A 14,735-nucleotide genomic window follows, 5' to 3' on the forward strand; every position below is an offset into this window, starting at 1 on the left:
TGGCAATCCTCTGCCTCGCCAGCAGGACAGGAAAGAGTTACGCTGACAATCACCTCAACAAAGTAGAGAGGGAAATGCAGACTGGGTTTGGGAAAGCTTCCAGGGTGCACCTGAAAGGCTGTGCTGCCAGCAGCTGCCAACAAGGATGAAGGATCAGCTTGTACCGAACAACAGGGCCTCTGTGGGGCCCACTAAAGGAATACTGCCTTGCCAGGTTACAGGCACAGGGTAAGACTTACACTGTCTGGTGGCCCACAGCAGATGAGAGGCTCAGATCTGGGCCTGGTGGAGGATGAGGTCATGAGCTGCACTGAAGTCAGTACAGGGCTTTAGGCCAGGAAGGACAGCTGAACACAATGAGAATTCCAGAGCTGGAACCTGGAAAGGAGCTTACCTTGGACCTAGTAGAGAAGTCTTTCAGGGAAACTACAGTAGACACCTGTTGTTTGGCACAGAATCTGTGCCTGGCCTGAAGTGCAGCACCTCCAGCTTATTCGAGGGAACTACTCTTCTCCATTTGCATGCTATGAGACGCAGGTTATAGAATGATCAGTCCCAAACTCTTGCTTCTACCCGAATCAGCTTTGAATCCTGGGTTCAAATTCAGATTGCCTATTTATTAGCTATGTTAACTGACCACAGATTAGTCATAAAGCATAAGTCATAGGTTGGAGCCTGGGAGTGTCCCACAGGTGAGGGAGACCTACTATACAAGCATTTTACATACTTGTGACTCATCAGGTCCTCTGGACTGAGGTCCCTGGGATATGTGGGGACTCCATACTGCTTAGCCCCTTAATATAGCCCCTCAGTGGTATTTGGAACAATGGTGAAGATATAAAGTAAGAATAGTCAAAAATCATTGCTTCTTAATAGATACACTGGTATAGATCATCACTCTGGGCATATAGCTCTCAAAAGTTAGATTGCTGGAGCTTTCGCTTCCACATAAACAAGACTCAACATTCCAGTAAGAGGGACTGAAGGGCTGGGGCTGGAGCTGGGTGCTTGGTCCCTGCTCATATAACCTTACTGGTTCATGTTCAGGCAGCACTAGACACAGCACGGAGCCAGAGTTGGTAACGTTTATTTTGCATAACTGCTGTTGCAGGAGGGCAGGATGCCTGCAGGGTCCAGCAAAATTATCACTGCCTACATCCAAGAAATACAAGACCTTCAAGGAGATGAGGAAAATAAACACAGGAAAGCAGCTACAATCCTGGACGTTTTAGAAACTACTCCCAAAACCTTCTACTCACTCGGGCCAGAGGAAGGTGTCCTTCCCTTTGGAGGGTGCCAAGCTCTGACTCAGTGAACACTCCTGTGCCACACAATCAAGAGGCTTGAACACAAGCTTGATGCTTCTTTAGAACAGAAGGTGTGTCATTATTTTCCAAACACTTTAGAAAACCACCTTAATTTCACTTTATAAGTGATAGCACAATTAATCCAACCTCCCTCCGTGGGTAAAACAACGTAACTGTGCACACATGTACACACTCACATAATAAGGAATTCAAGGTAACCTTATAATTACATTTCATTTTGGTAGATATGCTGTATTTCTGTGCCCTCAAAGTTACTCTAATTGCATCTAACTATCTTAGGAATTTCCACTAGTCACATCTTTCTCTACAGATGTAGAAAGTGATCATAGTTCCTAAAGGCGGACTCCTAGGATAAGAACTTGCTAAGATTTGCCCTCTCTGCTATAGAAAGCTCAAGAACACCGAAGTCCCCAGGCCTTGCTTGCTGGGGTTCCCCTCCTCTGCCCCATCACCCACCCTGCATTTGGAATGATTCTGAAGCCTGAGTGATTTCATCTCATAACACACAAAGGATGTCTTGGGTCCCTAGGCAGTCACCTCCAAAATATGCTGTGCTGCCTTGTTTGGACAAAGCAGCACAAGCCAGCCTGAGAGTCACCAGAGAAGAGCCACCATGAGAACAGAGAGAGAGAGAGAGAGAGAGAGAGAGAGAGAGAGAGAGAGAGAGAGAGAGAGAGAAGAAGGTTTCTGAAGGACTACCATTTACTCTTCATCTTCACTCATAAGTAAAGCTTCTCAACAGTCAAATTCAAACTCTCTACCCATATACCCTTAAGACGATCAACCAAAGGTGAGGAAGGGCCTCCCTGTCTTGCCACACAAGTTGACACTGCTTGTCAACCTCATGCACAATGACTGTCTCCAAGCCTGTCTATTCTATACTGAATGGCTTAATTTTGCCAGTTCTTCCCATTGCCTTCACTGCCAAATGAATATTCCTATTTGCCTACATGCTTGCCGCAGCCTCCTTTCTACTCTCCCTATATCTACTTCCATCCTTTTGGGAAGTTTTCTACCCAAACTGTGTCAGCCTTGTGAAAGCTAGAGAGGAGACTAGAGGCCCTCTCAAGGCTTGAAAGACCCTGAGGATGTGACCTGCCACCTCCTGATCTCAGCTCCAGCTGCCCTGGGCAGGACAGTTCCTACCATTCTGCCTCCAGATCAGAAGTTTCTTCCTTCAAGGAGCTTTTGCTGGCTTTTCTTCTTTTTTTTTTTTGGGGGGGGGGGTTGGTATTTTTTCCAGACAGGGTTTCTCTGTGTAGTCCTGGCTATCCTGGAACTCACTCTGTAGACCAGGCTGGCCTTAAACTCAGAAATCCGCCTGCCTCTGCCTCCCAAGTGCTAGGATTAAAGGCATGCGCTGCCGCCACCACCACCCGGCTTTTGCTGGCTTTTCTAACCAACCCAAATCTGACCCTATTTTTCACTTCATGAATATTATGCAAATCCTCCTTCACAGAAACTTGGCGTTAGTTTATGTAACTCTGTGATCTGCCCTGAAGAAGTGAGTTCTACCCAGGCAGGATAGTGTCCTTTGGTGCCTCTCCCTTATCTCTCCAAAAGTCAGCTCAAGCCTGGCTGGGAACATGAGACACAGAAGTAACAATGACAGAGAAAAGTGAGGAACCTCCACAGTTGCATCAGCCTTCACTGAAGGTAAACCTCCCAACTCCATGTTGGATGGGGGGTGGGGGGGGGGAAGGGTTGGGGTGGGTGGAAGATTAAGCACGTTAATAAAAGCTTTCTGACTAATGGGAACCTGGGTGGAGCCTGATGTGCTTACCACTAATATGGGAACCTCCTCTCATACTGTCAATGAACACAATTCTCACAAGGCTGAAGGGAAAGCCACTGTCTGCAGGAGCATTAAACAAAACTTTCTGCCAGAACCTAGAGAGATAAACTCGAAGCAAACTAAGCCCCAATCACAGCCACACGCCAGCCCCAACACGTCCCCAAGCCTCAAGTCAACAGTATAAGAGTTCTCAGAGCATGAGTCCATCTTACAGAAACAACACTGACGATAAGGTTTCCCAGGCTCAGAACACAGTGTTTTACAGCCACTCCAGTGTACTTAGATGTGGAGAGAAAGGGTGATAGGGTTTTTGCTAAATGCCATTTTATATCCTGAACCTCTATTACATCAGTAAGGAAGACTATGTTGAATCTCAGAACCAGACATAGAATTCATCGAGTCGGTGATGCAAGGCGCTACCTATGCCCACTAGGTGGTGATCAACAACATCGGACAATACTTAAGAAAGATCCTGGCCCTGTTCACGAAGACTTGCTAACCTGAAGGGAAGTATCCTGAGGATGCTTGATTCTAATGATAAAAGGATCCTAGCCTCTGGTGGGAAGAGATGCTCTGATAGTCAGAGGATGGATGTTATCTGGAATATTCTGGAGGGGATATATTTTATGAAGCCACTGCCAACAATGAATGGCTTATTATTCTTTCAGATCTAGTTGGAATCAATTCAGAACACCTCTCCTCTCACCAAAGTAGATGATACACCAAAAGCATCAGCCAACTGCATTAAATGATACGTACTCTGATTATCCATCTGTGTGATTTTCCTAAAGCCACTCCCTAAATATTTCCTAAATGAGGCAAGAGCCAGCATTAACCCAGAAGAATTGGGTTTGGGACTGTAGTATCAAAGCTAATAAAACGTTCAGAGTTGATTATAGAAATGAAATCAAGTGGAACAAGGAAGGGTGTGACTCTTCCCAAGATGAGGGAATTGAGTTAAATTCTACTTACATCAAAATTCGCTTAAAGAAAAGAAAGGCGTCTCGAGCCCACATTAATACACATGAAAATAGCTATGATTATGTATTGGTTGATTAATTTCTAACTGTGAAAGGGTTTTTAAATTATGATTAAATTGTGCTACCTATAAATTAACTTGTTTTGTTTTTTCCTTCCATTTGCAATTAGGGAGACTGATGCTCAGAAAGGCTTAACCCTTCTGAGGGCCACAAAGTTAATCAACCTGGTAGTATAAGCAACCTGGTTCTTCATAGAGCTCTAATGCCTAGTGTACTCAAATGCTTGAGGCTCTAATGTCAATATATTTGTAGAAGGATGGCTTATACATGTCCCATATCCTTATAGAGAATTTAAGGTAGAAAGGTCTAATCTGTACATACAAAACTATAAATTAAGTTAGCATTTGCTAAGTCAATCAGAGAGGGGGCAGCTACAGAAGTACACGAGGGGTATTACTTCAGCTGGGCCACAAGAGGCAGCAACAACACAAAGGGAAACGAAAAATAGAGAAGGACGCTTGAGCTGAGTCTTGTTTGGATATACAGAAAACAGGAGGGGGGCAGAAGGCAGGCTCAGGAAGGTATTCTGAAGTAAAAATGGAGCAAAGACAAACAAACTGAAACTGTCAGAAACAGACAATCAAGTAAATAGACAGCAATAGACTGCAAAGGAAGCTCCGAACCAACCACCAGAAGGGCTTCCATGTTAAGTGACAGAATTTAGATGTTATCCCCTGGAGAAACTGGAATCAAGTCTTCACATAAGAGTAACAAGATCACTCTGAATAGCAAGGTCATGAAGAAAGGAGAGTGAGATGGCATGGCCATTTCTTCTGCCTTCCACTCTAAGTCCATCACAGAATTTCCAGTAGCGGTATGTTGAGCCAGAGTATCTGGAAGTTCACAACCTCCATGGTCCATCACAGCCACTGTGAGGACGGTCTGGGGAAGACTTTGCCATTTTAAGTGGAAAACAAGTGGCAGTTACTGGCTATGATGACCGTGTACTTTTGATCTGAATTTGTTGCTCCTTTCTTTATAGTAAGGCACCAGCTACTTAAAAAATAAGGACATTTAGCTCATCCCTTTAACAGAATGAAAAAAAAGTTTAAGAGAAACAATCAGAAAATTAGATTAAACTCTTGAACTCTTATACTAGAAAAAAAACTATAAATAAACTAATGACATAAAAAAAGAGTAACAAGATCAGTTTTAACACTGCTGAAGTCTTTAGTAAGGAGCTACCCAGAACTCTGTTTTAGGGTAGCTAACCCACTGTGGCATATCTTACTTTGCTGTGAGATCATGAAACCCAGGCAAGGGATAGCCATTGACAGAGAACACCTCTCCAAATGCACCTGTGTACAAAGAGCACTGGACAGCCAATGAAGAGAGTATGAAATGACTAAGGAACTCTGCTTCCTCCTGAAAACCTAAAGTCCTCTTAGGAGTGACCAGTAGTCCTTAGATTCACTGATGTATGTAGATGATGACAGATATAAATATACCTGTATCTCCCAAGTATTATTAGCTTTTATATGCTTTAATATGTTGAGCTGTCATGTTTACCCAAATATGTCTATATTTGTACATTACTTATGTACTTTATATGTTATAAATATCAGCTTATCCCCATAAGAACTCTTGAGGTTAAATGCTAATGACTGACCTTTTAATTTTCTGTAGTTTAATTTTTATGTATTGTATGTATATAAGTGCTTTGTCTACGTGCACACCAGAAGAGGGGCTCAGATCCTATCACAGATGGTTGTGAGCCACCATGTTGAAGTCAGGACCTCTGGAAGAGCAGTCAGTGTTCTTAATCACTGAGCCATATGATTGGGCTTTTACATGAAAAAATTCAGAGCATGCTGGGTGAAGTTTCTGTTTGGGGCCACACACATGATAGGCACAGGCTCTGTCTCTTAATTATATCCACCACCCAGAACATGTTAGAAGACAGTGTGTTACATGGAGTACTTAGCAAACACCTGCTGATACTGTGACCAAAGCATCAAGTGTTTTCATCAGTATCAGGTCAACAACACAAGAGCCCAGCCATGAAGCAGAAGTGGACTGGGAAGTGGGTACTGTATTTAGAAAGCTACATTCACATGCTGTCCTAAGGTACAATGAGACAGAAAGCTGGTGCAAGGAAAAGTCCCTCAAGGAAAACTTGTATTTGGTTAGTTAAAAACAAAGAAATGCATTCTGAAAACTAACCCAGTAAGGGCACAAAAAACCAGAGGGTATTTCCAGGATGCTCAGGTACAGATCAATTAATCAGTCTCCCTCTCTGTCTCTCTCTGTCTCTATCTCTCTGTCTCTCTTTCTTCCCTTTCTCCTTCTCATATACACATATTCTCTCTCTGTCTCTCTCTGTCTCTCTCTCTGTCTCTCTCTCTCACACACACATATTCTCTCTCTGTCTCTCTCTGTCTCTCTCTCTGTCTCTGTCTCTCTCACACACACACACACATATTCTCTCTCTGTCTCTCTGTCTCTCTGTCTCTCTCTCTGTCTCTCTCTGTCTCTCTCTCTGTCTCTGTCTCACACACATATTTTCTCTCTGTCTCTCTCTGTCTCTCTCTGTCTCTCTCTCTGTCTCTCTCTGTCTCTCTCTCTGTCTCTCTCTCTCTGTCTCTCTCTCTCTGTCTCTCTCTCTCTCTCACACACACACACACACACACATACACACACACACACACACACACACACACACACACACACACACAATTCAAGGGTTTCACTTGCTTGGGTTCCACAAACACAGATGTAAACCCCAGGTCTCCCATTTCTTAGCTCTGTGCCTTTAGCCAAACTACTCAGCCTTTCCAGGAGTCTATAAAAGTATAAGGACACGATGCACTTCCCCGAGGTGTCCTGGGAATCAAAAGTGGGAAGAGCCCAGTACCAGACAGCTGCTGATCTACCTTCCTGCCCAGGAGCAGAGATGGGGCAAAACTCCATTAGCCAGTTAGAGAGGAGAATGTAACAAAAAGAAACCATAAGTGTCAAGATAATTAAATATGTTTGCCTCGATGGCTCACCAAAGTAACCGAATAAGCCTATTCTAGTGAACTACTACAAATTCGTTTGAGAGTTTAAAGGTTTTCTTCAGTTGCTTAGAGAAGTTTAAACATGTACAAATTTACAATTTCCTCCCAGATGAAAAGTGAGGCAGAATTTATTTGGAGACTGGGAATTTAGAACAGTTTGTAAACTACTTACCTGGTATGTCACACAGTCCTCCAAAATTAATATGATTAATTAATACTTTTTAAAAAATATTATTTAAAAAAAAAACAAGCAAACAGACAAGTATAGTTTGTGGGCTTTAAATGCAGAAGAGGTAGAAGTGGTGATGTCATCAAATCACTTTTGTCTCTTGCCTGGGAGGGGACAGTCACAGCCCCAGATTAGACAGATGAAAGGACCAGACCAACATACAAAGCTGGGGTATTGGGCTTCTTGAGAAGGCCGGGCTTTCCTGCAGAGTGCCCTTCCACACGTATGTTTTAGGAATGAGATGATGAATTAAGGACTGAAGCAGGGGAATCACAAGTTCTAGGACAGCCTGAACTATTGTCTCAAACTGGGAAATGAGCACATATAGGTTATAACGACCAGTGATTTGCAGGTAAACAAATATGACTAAGGCTGAGAATTCCAGAAGGGCCAAGAAAACCAGAGAGTGGAGAAGTTTTCTCTCTCAGTGACACAGAACTGCTGTGAGAAGTCCAACAAGAGCACGGTGGCAAGCATGGGGCCCTGACCAAAGTCTCCAGTTTCAGCTTTGATTGTGAAAAGCCATTCCCTCCAGGGTGGGGTATCTTGTTATGCATATCTATAATGCTATAATCACCCAGGTATCTTTTCAATGCGTATTCTAATCCAGAAGTCTTGCAAGTCCGAATCCACAGGCCTGCATGAGGTCCCAGGTGATGCCTGCAGTTGTGCTCCAGGCACCATACTCTCTGAATTAGGGTTTGGACTCCCACCTAAGACCTGAAAGCAAAGACCAAAGCTGCTTGTCCTTGTAGCACAATGGTGACATGCAAGATCTCAACAGACTCCCAAAGGATGGTTGCATGAGAAAACTTCTGCAAATATAATGAAACTGATATCAGAAACAGCAGGCAGCTCCCGAGGCCACTACACACAGTGAACCCAGCATGAGCTGCTGTATTACACACACAATGGAAAAGAACTTGCTTGAAAATCAAGGGTTGAACCAGAGCTCAGAGATTCCACTGAAGACTCTGTTTTTTTTTTCTTCTTTGCTTGATGGTGAGAATATATTTGGCATATTCCTACAGCAAGGTGTACCCCTTTGTCGTTCTGAGAGAATGGTTTTCAAAAAGCTGATTGAGGAAATGCAGACTCTGTTAGTCTCAGCAGATAACCATAGCAACTAATACCACCCAAATAAAATGATGTCTTCTCAGTGATGTGCTGGCTCAATTAGATTAAGAGGGTGACGTGTACCATCTGAAAAAATTACAGTGATAAACTTCCAGCAAAATCCAGACCTTCTTGGAAAGGGTTTTAAGTAAAAGAAGAGCCTTGCCAATAAATTAAAGACAGGACACAGAGCCAGAAAAAATCCAGGAGGTGAAAAACTGGAACAGCACTGCTCTGTTTACCCCAGCTTACAGAGGACAGAACCCACGGATGAACGCAAGCAAACGGCTTCCCGTCTGAAGGCCACCACCTCTACCAGAGACCTATCAAGGAAACAGCATCTGGTCTCTTTCTGTGCCTTCCTTCATGAACACTGTAAAGGAGACAAATACTGCTACCTCAGAGGAGTCTTCAGAGAGGTTTACCTAAATAACTGTAAAGCTTTTACATGTCAAAGAGGAAGACTGCAGAATAGTAGGCTGTGGCTAGTAAAGGGTTTCCAGCACCTAGGAAGGTCCTCTCAGACACCAACCGTTCTGTATCAAGGTCTTTATACTGGAGTTATGCTTGTGAATGAATAGTTCAGCATCTAGTCTTTCCATGCCCCCACCCTAGACCAGACCTGCCTCTTCCAGTTCTCTGCAGACACATATTCTCTGAACAAATCCAGACAAGCAAGAACCTCACTTGGGAAAACAGGAGTGGCTAAGCCAAGGCCAATAACCTCCCTGTCACCTCTGAAGCCTTTCTAGCAAAAGACAAAGAGAAAGAAAAAAAAAAAAAAAAAAAAAACCCTGCCCATAGAATGGAAGTCTACTTGACACTTGGCAGTTAGTTGGAAACAGCAAACAGTCAGCCATATTCACACAGCAGACACCCCACCTGCAGGTCTTATGACAGTGGAAACAAACTTGCAAGTAATCAAGGGAAAGCACAGAAAGAAAACGAAGGCCTTCAACCAGCCGTGCCTGTTTCATGTCTGTACTGGGGCTTTGTAACAGACTCCCAGGAGGCCAAGTCCCATCCACCTCTCACGACCCCAGTGTACTGTTTCCACCTATGTGTGGCGAAGCTAAAAGGAGAGCTACACCTCAAAGTTCCTCTGAGAAGAGAAATGGCACATGGAAGTACTTAGCACAGGGCCTGGCCTGCAGTAAGCACTCAATAAACCAGAGGTATTAGTATTAGACAGCTTTGTATAATGATGTCATAAATAAAGCATCAGGCAGATTTATGTCCATAAGGAGGTCCGGCCAGCCACCCAGCTGCCTCCTCGCCATGTGAATGGTCCCACCACACTGACTCCTGGCCTTCCTCCACTCAGGCTCCCTGCAGCAGGATTAGGATCTAGACTTCATCTAATTCCAGGCACAGTTAAGTGCTTCTCAACACATAACCCAGGAGAGCAGGCAACAGCTGTGCAGCACCAGAAAGGAGTACAATTAAAAAGAAAAACCCATTGTCTCCCCCACTGGATTCAATAAACATTTCCTGAAATTAAAAAAAAAAAAAAAAAAAAGCATTCAGCAATTCTGAACGGAGCCACACCTAATAACATTCTCAGAAATCAGTTTCACTTCCTTCTATCCCCTGTTTAATCCCTGCTGCTGCATCTCAAGGGGAGCTTGTGCTCTGGTGACAAAACAGGGAGGCCCTGTTGGGCAAATACCCACTTTCCTCAGGGGTTCCCTTCTTGGGAACCTCTTCTTACACCTAGTGTCTACTCATGCCCCAGTGCTTTTCAGAGCATCCCTTTCTCCTACTTTCCACACAATGGGAGAAGCCAAAGATTAGAATTTCTCAACCTACAGTACCATTTGTATTAGGCTTTCCTAGGAAGTCCACTCAGCCACCTCAATCATGCGGTCCAGCGGCTGTGATACCTAGATCACAGCCTGGACTTTCCAGGTAGTTTTATTTATTTTTTTAGATTATCATACTATTACATCATTTCCCCTTCCCTTTTCTCCCTCCAAATCCCAGGAGGAACCCACACAACCATGCTCTATTTAAAATTTATTGCCTTTTTTCCTTTAACTGTTACTGTTCCTGTATATATGTGTTTGTATGTTTTCCTAAATACACAAATATAACCGGCTGAGCCTGTGCAATGCTACTTGCATGTGTGTATGTATAGACATAGTTTTCAGGGCTAACCATTTGGTATCAAATAACTGGTTGATGTGCCCTTCTATGGAGAAGATTCTTTGTCCTGCTCTCCGCATTCCTTGGTTGCCTGTAGTTCTGTATAGGGCTGAGGACACTTGGGGTTTCCCCTGTGCTCATTAGCATGTCCACTGATGTCATTCTTGTTCATGTCATGGTGATGAGACCTCATAATTCTAACTTCTGACATTTCTATATTACAAACATCTCACAGCAAATCTCCTATGGTCCCTGAGCCTTAGGTAAAGGAGTTGTTGTAGATCTATGGGCCTGGGCCCCATCATCTGCATTTGATCAGTTATGGTCTCTATCTATTACAAAGAGAAATTTCCTGATGAAGTAAGAGAGCTACACTTATCTGTGAGTATAAGGACAAAATATTCAGAATGTAGTTAGGGATTATACTGGTTTATTAAAGTGGTGGTTTACTTCACTATCCCTGGGGTTTTGGCTAGGTTTCCAGGACCTGCATGATCTCCCTCTTGCTGAACAGGTCTCAAGTCCCATTAGAAAGCTGTTGGCTCCTGCCAATGTCTGCGTACTACTACTATAACCTTGGTGTTATCGCGCCATAACCATGCCAATCTTATACCTGCTAAAGTTCAAGAAGTGCCACAAACTAAAACTTCAGAACATCTAGTACCAGGCACCCACAATGGAATGGCTGCCGATAACAAAGGTGGGTATCCTGAGGCCAAGTTCATCTTTGACTATCTATCTGACTGTAGGTTTGTAAGTGTTCCAAGAGTAGGCAACTCATGCACAGGACAAAAGAAACCATAGTAACAGCTAGCGGTAGGAGGAGGGAATGCAATTCAAGTGAAAACTCCAAAGATTCCAAAGCTAGAATCTAAAACAAATAAACAAATAAAAAAACCTTCCCAAGAGCTGGCCAGATCACTCAGCAGCTAAAGGATCTTTTCACCAAGCCTGACTAACTGAATGTCATCACAGGAACACATGGTGGGAAGAGGAACTGACTGCCATAAATTGTCCTCTGACCACCATATATGTACTATGGCACATGTGAGAACATGCAAACATACCAAATAAACACAATCAATCAACCAATCAATCAACCAATCAATCAACCAATCAATCAACCAATCAATCAACCAATCAATCAACCAACCAATCAGCAATGTTCTTCATTGTTTCATTTAGAATGCCACCAGGACCATGGCCCTGTTTGGTCCCCAATTTCTAAAACTTATCTCTCGGCACCTGAAGCTGATGAATGGCTCAGTGCTGGCTGCATAGAAACCCACCAAGAAACCAAGCTTCCCACAGAGGTATACCTGTCTTCAGCTTCTGGGAAGCTTGAACCATAGGCCTGGCCAAGGCTGTCAGTACAGACTCTGCCAGGCACTTTTCTCTGATGCACAGACCTAAGAGAAGCTAAAGAGGAGAACCTGAGGTAGTGTACACAGCTGTGCGGGACCCTGTGCTCAGAAATGCTGCTTCGTCCACGGCTCTGTGGTAGCTGTCTTAAAACTTCAAATGTTTTTACTTCTGAACTTATATTTGGGTAACTGAAGTCCCACAGGATGTGGAGCATATGTGTGCACCTAGACGATGGTATTTCTGGGTATGTAGTGCTTTGATACCCTCAATTCTAAGGAACTTGTGGTCTGTGGAAACTTAGTGAGAATCAAAATGAGTCCTAAAGGAGCTTGTTAGGTCTATAGCTGCAAAGGTGGGACGATGACAGTCATGAAAGGCCACACTTTCTGCTCCAAGAAGGCAAGAACATTTGAAGGGCCTAAGATAACCCTACAATATTAGTGGAGCCTTCTGACTCCTGCTTTTTCTCCAGATAAGCCAGGCACTGCTGCAGACCATGACAATAGGGAACTGAAAAGCCCGGACATGCTGCCTTTCTCTCAGTCCCTCCTTACTCATCAGCAAGCCAGGAGCAAGCACACTGGGGATGTGCAGGCATCAAGACATGCAGCGCTTCCACTGTTATTGGTACTAAGCACATGTGAGGCACAAAGCATGGGCTGTATAAATTTGGATGATGCTGCATATGAGTCATTTAAACTTACATTCAAGATGGGCACTGTAGATATAAAGATGAACAGGAAATGCATACTGATAACTTAAGTATTTCTTTTTAGAACATTCAATTACAAATTAAAATACCAGAAGTCAACAGGAAAGAAGCTTTCTATTTTAACATCTTTTATAGCTTTGATGTCTGCATTTTTTTAACAAGGAGCCATGAAGATTATGCAGCATAGCCCTGGGATTGTTCTGATACCTCAAATAAAACTCCCCTTCTCTCCAGTTGGTACCTGAAGGTATACCACCTCTGTAACATCACCATCTCAGGCTAATTCATATCTGTTCACCTATCTTCTTACTCCAGTACACAGAATGGGCTTTCAAAGGCAGATCTGATTTCGTTGCTGCTCACTGTCACTACCACCCTTCCCAACTATAACTATCCCCACTCCCTTCAAGACAAATCTAAACAAAGCTTTATCTTTGCCTACAAGATCTGTCTCTATAATCCACTAATCATGACCTCTACCTATGGCATAGTCCCAGGTCAGCATTCATATTGATCCTTAAGTGTGGCAGGAAGCCTCCAGCTACATGCCTGGGTGTTCTCTCTTACTTGGAGTTCTCCTCACCTCCATCCAGGTCATACACCTTGGCCCATAGATATCACTTGTTTAGGAAAACCTGTCCCACCCATGGCATCCTCAATCCTTACACACCCCTGCCCCACTCTTGTCTGTAAATAGAAGTATCCTTGATTGGGTGGCCATTTAATGTGTACATTCCTAATGCTATCACACAGTCCAAGAAGCCAATAGCCATGCTGACCTGCTCATTAAAAGGGAAACCACCATGATCCTAGCATGCCATAAGCTCCCAACGATGACTTTAAACTGTTTAAAATTACATTTATTATTTATTTGTATGTGTGTACATGTGCATATGTAGTACATGTGTGTGAGTTGGAGGACAAATTTCAGTAATCAGTTCTCTCTTTCTAACATATGCATCTTGGGAACATATAACATACAACTCAGGTCATCAGGCTTAGCGGCAAGTTCCTAGGCCTACTGGGCTACCTCTCTGGTTGCCCAACAATATCTTTGATGTCTAAAGAGATGCACAGTAAGGATGTTGACTTTTATAAGGTTCATTCCAAAAATAATAAGCCCTGTATTTCTGTTTTTACAGAAAGAGAAAGTTGAGTTACAAAAATAGAGGCAAAATTGTCAGGATATTATCCATTCCTTCATGATGCACAAAACAATCTGAACCCATTTCCTGGGTCTTAAAAATCACAAAACATGCACTCTCCTCTTATGTGTTCTGCAGCAAGATGCTTCTGATGTTCTCAGGAGACCACTAGTGCTACTTCCAAACCAGTCCGGCTACAGCAAACGCTAGGAGCAAATCTGCACTTGAGTAAATGGCGTAGACTAGGCTAGACCTTTAAATGCCTAATATAGTGGGGAGTTGTGCCCACTAACCTCATGTAAATGCAAACGCCATCATTCTTGTGCATCCTGTATCGCTTGAAGGAACACATCTGGAAGCCGGCCCTCTGGGTAAGCATTTTCTGACCTGTCTTTCGCAGGTCACCTGAATCTGGCCGCCCCAACTTAATGAATAAGAAAGTCTGAGAATCAAATCTACACTCTGCCTGTTTAATAAGTTCTCCAGATGACTCTTCAGCAGACTGAACTGAAGGACTTTTGTTACAGGAAGACACTGCACGCAAGGTCTGAATCCCAGAGAACTGGAAGATGCTAACAACGGTGAACCTGGGAAAGGAGGGAAATCAGAAAAGGAAAGCAATGGCCTCCAGTGGACCTGGAAAGTCCCTGGCAGTACTCCACCAAGACAGCAGCAGGAAGCAGTTCCCACAGAAGAGGGGGACCATGGAAAAACCCTGGGCCATTGTTTGCTGGGTCATTAATTATTTTGGCCATGTTTTTCTCATGGGCATTTCCTCCTATCTCAAGGTGTACTTGAACAGCTAAAAAATCCTGACATGGTCCCCTTGCTACAGGAAGACCAAGGTGAATATGACAGGGC

The 14,735-nt window shown here is 43.5% G+C and overlaps 1 protein-coding gene and 1 pseudogene across 4 annotated transcripts in view; one reads left to right on the forward strand and one right to left on the reverse strand.

Annotated features, from left to right (window-relative positions):
• Nucleotides 1-14,735, reverse strand: part of Arhgap26 (Rho GTPase activating protein 26) — a 387,815-nt gene that overhangs the window by 281,872 nt on the left and 91,208 nt on the right. The window lies entirely within an intron of this gene.
• On the forward strand, nucleotides 4,980-5,171 carry LOC117719801 (cytochrome c oxidase subunit 7C, mitochondrial pseudogene; annotated as a pseudogene).

This window comes from Arvicanthis niloticus, chromosome 14 (genome assembly GCF_011762505.2).
Source record: "Arvicanthis niloticus isolate mArvNil1 chromosome 14, mArvNil1.pat.X, whole genome shotgun sequence".
NCBI classification, from domain to species: domain Eukaryota; kingdom Metazoa; phylum Chordata; class Mammalia; order Rodentia; family Muridae; genus Arvicanthis; species Arvicanthis niloticus.